This window comes from Molothrus ater, chromosome 16 (assembly GCF_012460135.2).
Source record: "Molothrus ater isolate BHLD 08-10-18 breed brown headed cowbird chromosome 16, BPBGC_Mater_1.1, whole genome shotgun sequence".
NCBI lineage: Eukaryota > Metazoa > Chordata > Aves > Passeriformes > Icteridae > Molothrus > Molothrus ater.
Window position 1 is genome coordinate 16391806 of NC_050493.2, and position 9331 is coordinate 16401136.

The window sequence follows — 9331 nt, forward strand, 5'->3', positions numbered from 1 at the left end:
TTGTACAAAGCAATGAAATAAATGGGGATGTTGCTGTAAATTTTTGAGCCACTAAGGTGTGTGCAGCTGCACCTTCCTGCTTGAAGAAATTGTCCTCAGCCAGGCCTGTCTGCCCCTGTCGCTTGTCAGCTGAGAGTACAGCAGGAAAAGTGGGGCAGGCGTTGGAGTCCAGGACAGGGAAAGCAGCATGCGGTTACTGATTATATGCAGAAAAGTGACACTGGCTATCTCCCATCCTACTCCATTCATCTTTCTGTCTCTCACTGGATGGAACGCTATTGGGTGCAGAAGGGCTACTAGAAAACATTTTAGAAGCAGCCAGCATTTCTGCATATTTTACTACACTTTTTAGCTCTTTCTTAGTTTAACGTGAGATACCCGTCCTAGCAGAGGCTATGGTTTATGTATAACATAGCTTGCTTTTTTTGTCCACTCGATACTGTGTAGGGCAGGGAGTAAAATGTATAAGTTCAGCAGGCTAGAACATCTTGGCCTTGTTATAAATGATCAATCAAAAGCCAAATTATCAAAAATGCGAAAAGATTTATTAATCTTTTTCTACGACCAAAATACGGTCTTCAAATCCACCACAGCCAAAGAGACGGTGTCGAGCTCGGGTTCGGCGCTGGGTGAACCTGGATGTGACCTCTATCGCATTGGACCCTTCCCCGTTCACAAGAGCCGCTTCTTGCGGGAATGTTTTATACAGTTTATTGTGCCCGAGGTGGAGGAGTCCCAGTTTCTTTTGTAACTCTGCATATTCATAGTTGGTTCTTTCACTGTGCAGAGCTGGGAAATCGCAGTTTCCTGATTGATAGCCAGCGTCGATTGAATCCCGGGAAGTTGGGTATTCACATGTATCTTTCTGGCGACTTGGCTCGGGATCATCGCGCTGGGTGCGTCTATTCATAAGTTAACTGCCGATTGTTCTCCTGCCGCCTTCAGGAATTTTGGAATTCGAATAGTCGAATAGTCGTCTGCCTCTTGGGCTGCTTGTGGTCAGAGACTTGTTTGGATTTCACAATCTTTATAAAATACTTTCTTTTATAGCATGAATTATTTCCCAACATATATTACAGCCTCATTCAGGAAATCTTATTTACCTTCAGTTCAAGGTCTACTCATTGTTTTAATATGCATGAAAAAATTAATAAAGCTTGCGTGCAAGTTGGTAGAAACAAACCAACTCTGAACTTACACTTTTGTATGCACTTGTGATGTTTATATCCACTGTGAATGTTATTATCACCTTCCCTGAAAAGCACACTTTGATATCAATAACACAGCAATGAGAATTAGTGGAATACAGGGCTGGAAGACTCTATCCTACTTGTTCCTCGGAGTAGATCCCACTTCACTTTAAGGTTTGGCAATTAGCACAATGCTGCACCACTCAACCATCATTTCCTGATAGATAACAGAGCTCTCAGGGGACCTTGAGAGACACTCAGCTGAGAGTGTTGGGAACAAGGTAGGTAGTGCACAAGTCCAGCAGTTTATTGTTACAGATCAAAAGGTGGATGGTAACTGGATATATGCTAATTTGGGGGACTGTGGCAAAACGCATTTGCTTTAGGCAAAGGTGCCATTTTTAACATTGTCCAGAAGGCAGGGGAGAAAATAACTTTTCTGTTGCCAAACCATCTCAGCACAGAAATGAGCAGGGCACTTCAACCTTCATCAAATCAGATGATTAAAAACGTTACAGCAAAATTTATAAATCTGTGTTTTGATCAAAATGTTGTAAAAAAAAAAACTATCTGAAGCATTTCAAATACAGAATCACACTGCTTATAGTGAATTCACCTCTGCTTTCTTATGTTCTTTAAAGAAGTTAAATAAAATAGAGTATGAAGAAAGAGTTGGAGTTGCTTTCAGGGATGCAGAAATCCATGTTTGTGAATCTTGGGGGTTTCACCCAGAATGAAACTTGCTTTAACTAATGTTTTATGAACACTAAACAAAACCTCTCCCGAGACTTCCCTACAAGGCCTGACTTCCCCTTCTGCTTCCCTTTCCCTTTCCTTTTTCCTTCCCTTTCCATTTCCCTTTCCCTTCCCCATCCTCTGCACACTGAAGCATTGGGTACAGTTGCTATCAGAAACTTCCAAACACCTCCTAGATGTAACATTAGTGTTGAACAGGGAGCAGCAGCCTGAGATCCTGCTTGGTATTTTCACAGTCTTCCCTGGTTGAACATGTTTTTATTTTGTTTATTGTGCACACTTATTTCAGTGCCACTTACTACACTGAAGCAATATAAAGAATTAGAGGGAACACACCAGCACATTCTCCTTTTTCTCTGTTGGTTAGAGAAAGCAAAATGCTACACTGAAGCCATTAATTACATTTTGACTAACAAGAGTATTGTTTGCCAAACGATGATGGGGTGCTTAGATGGACACAGCTAGTCTATACAAAAATTTCCTGGTTGTGAATGTATCCAACCCATAGTTTTATCTTTCTTTTTTTTGAGCCCATTTAATTAATAGAACTCTATAATAATGTAGACAACTACACAGAGTCCGCAGTCAGACAAGAATAGAACAAACAGAAATAGTAGAGTCTGTGGTCTTTGAGTACCTAACAAGGATGATGTCTGATTTGAGATAGATAGCTCCTGATTCACTCCAATGCTGAGCTAAGAGTCACCTCAGAGACTGACTCAGTGAGGTGGGTATGTGGGGGATTGCTCCTCCTAACACGCTACCCAGCACTTTTACACAGCATAATATATGGTTAAATGTCATGCATATTCATTACATTCCTTGCAATAGGAGTGATTATACAAATCAATTCTTAGAAGTTTATTAATATCATTAGCATATGTGACACAGAACCACAGTGTACTCTGGTGGTTGCATTGAAGAAGGCTCTGGGTCTTCCTCAGGGGTTGTTCTGCCAAAGACTGGCAGTCTTCCTCACTCTGTGCTTTTCACCTTTCTGAAGCACGCCCAGTGCTTTGCTGGCTGGTTACACGTTTTCTGTGCCAGTTTCAACAGGTTTTGTTCCTTTTATCTTGACAAGGTGCGTTCTGTTTCTCTTATCTTAACAAAGCTAAGGTGCATCCTGCTTCTTAGGCTTGTGATTAATATTTGCTGACTCACTAGTTTACTCATGGTTACATGAGTTAACTGTTGGTCAATTGCTTTCACCCTGTGGTTGTAAACTAAAAATTAAAACTTTAAAGGTGGACATACTGGTAAAGGTTTCCAAGATACATGGCAGGTTGTCTATTTAAAAATAAAGGCTGACAACCTGTATAACACACATTCCCTGGCCAAAGCACCAGTCACCACCAGTCACAGTTCAGAAATTACTTGACAAATGAGGTTTTGTAAAAGTACCACAATGGGTTTTCCTGACCTTAACAAATATGGAATTATTAAATATTAAGCCCCGAATGTTTCGGGGTGTGTCCTGCCTGGCATCGTCTGGTCTCGCTGCTGGACCAAAGGCGGCAGCTGTGGCGTTTTTCACCCCAGAGATGCCTTTGGCCAGCTGGGTGCTGCAGCTGGGCGCTCAGAACAAGTCCAGGCAAAATAGGAACTCAGTTTACCTTTGGTAGCAAAGGTTCAGACAGCAGTGAAGAGAAAAGGAGCGGGTTCTGCCGTGTAGCTTAGATCCAGAGTTTATTGTAGCATGGTAGATTTCTGAATCTGGCAACAGCTCCAGCCAGACAGACGGAGACAGAACCACGGCAGAGACCCCGACCGCATGGTCTCGTGTCCTTTTTAAGCCCCGGGGACAGGGGGAGGGGACGGACAGGTGAGGGCCAACCAGGTGTGAGCAGGGGAAGGGTCAGGGGATGTGGACGCCGGGACAAACCAATGAGCCCAGGCCTGGGGGGCATCTGCCAATCACACGACGCCTTGCTGGAAGGTGCCAGGCAGGAGGGCAAAAGGGGAGGGTGAAAGGTTGGCACACCTGAGGGGGATGGGATAGGTGAGAGGAAATGGGACACACTGCAACATGGAATAAACTTCTGAACTTCATTAAACTATTTTGAAAGGAATGAGGGACTTGTCTTTACAAACAAAATGTGGATCTGCTGGTAAATAAAGCTAGATACTAAGAGATAAAAGAAACAATGGGAAGGATTCCACTGATTGATAAATGGAATGAGAGATTTGTCTTTACAAACAAACTGCAGGTCTGCTGATAAATCAAATTGAATACTGAGAGATGAAAGAAACAATGAGAAGAGCCATAAATTCTGTAAAAAATTCCACTGAGTGACACAAGAAAAAGACAAAGGGGGGGTTATACATTAGAAGAGGGTCTTATGTATTAGGCGTTTCAGGTATTGGGCGTTTCAGAAAGTCTGTATCTGTCAAGTACCTCAGCCAATGGGGAAAGAAAGAGTGACGTGCGGCCAGGAAATTAGGATAAAAAGGAGGCTGTGTCCACCAAATATTGAGAGACCCCAGGGGAAATGCCCCATGACCTCTCCCTTTATTCAAATAAAGTTACGAGACTTCTCTGTCTCCTTTTTGGACATAAACCTCTGGTGTTTGTGCATGAATTTTCCTGACAATTTGAAGCCAAATCACAAACTCCTTTTAAAATTTTAAATAGGAATGCCACTAACCAGTTCTTATTCTAGACAGAAATAAACCTTTTAAAAAAGGTTTTATACACTCCTATCCCAGGAGCTAAAGCTTGTCAGTCACCCCTCCATATACTACTGCCTTGTTGAAAGAAAGCACAAGTAGTTCCTGCTGTCCATGTATTTTTAAACAAGAATAATCACTTGTAAATGTTATAGATGATAATATAATATTGGTTTTCACATTCATAGATTAGCTTTTTGCATCACAAGTATTTTGATACAGTACAACTTATACTTACTTTTAACTACTTTAAATAGTAGTAGTTAAATAGTATAATCTGTCAGTTTATTTTATGTGTCAAAAATAGGTTAGAAACTGTTGTAAAATAGTTGATAATTGTTAAGCATGTACTGTTAGTTTGGTTATGGTAAAAGGGGTTAAAAGGGTTGTTATAAGAAATATGCTACTCAACGTACCATAATACACCGAAGTAAAGTGCACCACCTCCCAAGTGAAACGAGACAGCCTGGACAGAACTGTAATGGGCCAAACAAGTGCCTTCAAACTTCATGCAAATGAAGGATCCAAAAAGAAACCAATCCAAAGGGACAAAAACCAGGATAAGAAGGGGCTTCTGACCCACTGAATCTGTGCTGCTCTACCTGGAACATCATGGACATCACCGCTCAAGGAGCCCCAGCGCCAGCGCTGCAGCATCCTCAATGGAAACAGTCCTGCTCGGCCTCCAGGCCCCTTGCTTTAAGCCTTTTTATTATAATAAATGCTGAAATCACTTTTAATACTGGGAGCATGGTCCTGTTTTTAACATATGCACTGTATAGTTAATATGAATAGTAGTGTGATAAATATATTGTAGGCTTTAGCAAAATGTTAAAATAGAGACTAAAATACTTTTATGTAACTAACTCAGAGAAAGGTATAAATCAATTCTGTTTCTTACATCTGCGGACTGGCCTCTCCAAGTGATAAGATAACAGTGACAAAAAACAGAGCATAAGCATCCAGGAAAGATTTATTGACTCTGTGCTATCAGGGAGTGTGAAACAACAGGATAGAACTACAGGAAGAAATAAAATATACAGACCTAATCTACAGAATATCCTGCAGACAAGTCAGAGGTTAAAACCAAACAAGAGCTCCTGGAACATCAAAAACTCAAAGGAATGTTTAATAATGTATAAACTAATTGTGAGAAACAACTGCTCACTTAAAAATTTTTAAAAGGTTTATTCAACCTTAGCAAAAATGCAACAAAAAGACTAAATAAGGACAAACAGCATATCCTAGGTTACAATATTAAGATGTATTCTATTCCCATCCTCAAAAGCTGTTGAAACTAGGAGGGGCGTTGTTTTTTCCTTATCTGCTGTTAATGGGCCTATCAATGCCTTTCCCCATGACTCAGAGATAACTCCCTCCAGGAGCCATTTCTGTTTAATGGATCCACCACAACTCAGAGAATGATAACAGCCCATTGTGAGACGCTCCACCCAGGGGGAAAGAAGCTAAGCATCCCCACCTGGATATAATCTGGGATTCGGGACAGAACAGTCAGTCTCTCCACTGGATTCCCAGAGGAACAGCCATCTTTCCTACTGGATCTTCAGAGGAAGACTACACCCTTTCTACAGGATCACTGCTCCAACATAACCGCATCTGCCACTCCAGGAGGACTGCAGCCACCAATCCAACTGGACTGCTGCCAACACCCTGACCAACGGGGTGTCAGGTTGTATTCTGTAAGACCGTGGCTCGGATGGGCTGTGTGGGTCCACTCCAACTAGCTATTGACCAAAGCCCACACGATCTTACTTAGATGAAAGCGAAAGACGAGAAGCACTCTTCTCCCTGTGGGGACGGACATCCTCTGTTTATTGACTTGCTAGGAGACACCTTAGGCTCTGATGACTCCCTAGATGAGAAAGAGGGTGTGTCTTGACGGTGGGAGATTTTTATACCCGGGGGAATGGGGGGCAGAGGAGGAGGTCCACAGCCAATGGGATACCAGCGAGGAGTGGCGAGGGGAGGGGTAACCCAGGAAGAGACCAGCAGGGGGTACGGGGGTGGGTCAGGGAAAGACCATGTGATGGGGGGAACAAACCATGTGATATCAACTATTCAGTGCAATATAAGGACCACTCAGTGCAAAAACTCCAATCACTCAGTGCAAAACAACAACTAAATAAACTGTTTAGTACAACACAACAGTATTCTGACTTTGTCAGTGGTTTTTCTTTTGTATTATTGCATGTATATTGGTTTTCTTTTCCCTTTTCCTAATAAATTGTATTTCTGATTTGGAGTCTCTCACTGGTTTTGCGTTCAAACCAGAAAACAGCGCTGGAAGCCTCCCATGGCTGCCTACCACGTGGCCAGCTCATCTTCAAGATGGATAATTTGCCTTTTTTATTGCTAACTTCTCCTAAAGCCTTGTCAGTCAACTCCTACCTTGCTGTCCAGTGGTAGAGGTCACTTTCTTACATTCTGATTGGAGGTCAGGTGCTGCCATAGTAACAAGCCAACCTTCCCAAATCCCCAGATTCCCAAGACCATCCCATGATAACACATAGTGGGGGGAGGGAGCACATTGCAGTAACATAACTATATATTTATAAAACTTCTTTTAACATACATATAATGTTCACCCCTTAATTGTGAGAGTCAACCATTCACTCATCTATAACATAATGAATATGCATGTAACCCCAGCAATGTAACTGTATATAGAGAACATGATTTTAAGCTACCAGTGTGGTCTTTGGCCAAAAGCACCCCAGCACTGAATTCTTCTTTTATCATGTATTAAACTTTAAAAAATTTTAGAAAGTGAACTCTGTTTCTCACATAAAACCCGGTTTACGTAAATTCTTCCTCTACCGCAACTGTCCTCTGGTACTGTGGTCCATCTTTTGCTGTTGAAACAACACCTTGAATTTCAGCTGAGTACTAATTGAATGTGAATTCTAGGTACTAAAAACAAGATCATATTTTTGTTGGTTGTATGCCATCAAAGTAGAAACCTAATGTTAGGATTTTTTTCCCCCCTCAGGGAATTTTCTCCCATCTGTTGCCTAAGAGATAATAACGACCAGCACTTAAGAGAGACAAAAGCAGTGCCCAAGGTGGGGGGAAGGGGTTCAGCTGTCTGCAGACTTAGCCAGGGGCTTTTCTCTTGGGAAGGGCAAAGATAGCTGGAGATGTTTTGCTGGGGGGTCAGGGGGCTTGGCTTGGCTCTTCTTTCGCTCTAGGGCTCAGAGGGGAACAGTTGGGCTGCTGCTACCACGGGGTAATTTGCTGCCACTGTGGAGTCCAGCCCATTACTGCTTTCTTCCTTACTGTGGGTGAGCCTCTGCTCCTAAGAGCAGCCATTGAACTGGGACCTTAGTAATACCTGATCTGACTGGAAAGGACCATCACCATCTACTGGGGTGCTGCCAGGGAAAACCCAGAACCCCAAACTCTTCCCTCTTCCCCAAAGGTGCGTCTCCTGGGTGTGTGCAGCCACTGCTACAGAGAAGCCCAGCTGCTGCTGCCCAGCCCACTGCTTTCTGCCGCTGCCTTGGCCTTTCTTGCTACACCCTAACCCAGCAAGCTGCATCCATCCAATGCTTGCAGCTCCTGCTAAAGCTAAGGTTTTCTGCTACATTTTGTTTGTCACCCTAGGCGCCCACCTCTGCTGTTTCAGCCAGTGCTCCGAGATTCCCGCTGCAGCCCATTTTTCCACCTGGAGGGGCCCTGGGACTGGCTGCCCCTGTGGGTTTGTAAATAAAGCCCCTTTTCTCTCTGCCCCACCAGATGAGTTGCCATCACCGTGTGGAGAAGCGGCTGCGCTCACGCCGCAGCGCCCCCTGCAGCCGCGGGGGAATTATCGCACTCGCCCTGCCAGGCCAGGAGCCACCAGTGCCCCTGCTGGCTGTGACCAGAACTGCACCAAAGGGGGAAGGTGCCTGCAGCTGAGACAAGGCTGTGGTTGGGCTTCTGGTTGGTTGTTGCTGCCATTGTTGATATTTGTTTGCCTTGTTATACATACATATATATATATATTTCTACTTATAAAGAACCGTTATTCCTTTTATCATACCTTTTCCTGAAAGCCCCGTAATTTCAGAGTTATAATAATTTGGAGGGAAGGGAGTCACATTTTCTATTCCAAGGGAGATTCCCACCTTCCTTGGCAGACACCTGTCTTTCAAACCAAGATGACGCTGTTGAGTCAGGGACAGAACGAAAACTCCAGTCTTCAGGTGGATCAGAAGGCAAAAGCGTTTAATGAAAGTAGCGGGTCTTTTTATAATGTGACTCACTAAGGTGATACTTGATCGGTCTCAAAGTAAAAACATCTCACATTATTGGTGAACTATGAATAGCACACTCTGGAGAATATCTGTAAACAATGGTTACAGAAAGAGAGATAACAATTGTTTAAATTTTTTCCTCTAAGATTACCAGGCTCAGCCTGGGAGAAGTTATCTCTGTTCTTTCTTTGACTGAACTGAGAATATCCACACCAATACACCTAAAAATACTTACACTTTCACAAAGCAAAGTTCCACCTGTCTAAGGGAAAAAAAAAAACAAACCAACAAACCAGTAGTTAATTGGAGATCATATGGTTATTACAAAAGAATCCTGATTTTCCTTGCATAGTTTCAGTGTTTCTATCCATTTCTCACTCCTTGTGCCTTTACTTTGCCCACTTGGAAAGGTAAGCTCTTCAGCAAAGCACCCTTACAGCCATAACACAATTGCATATCTAT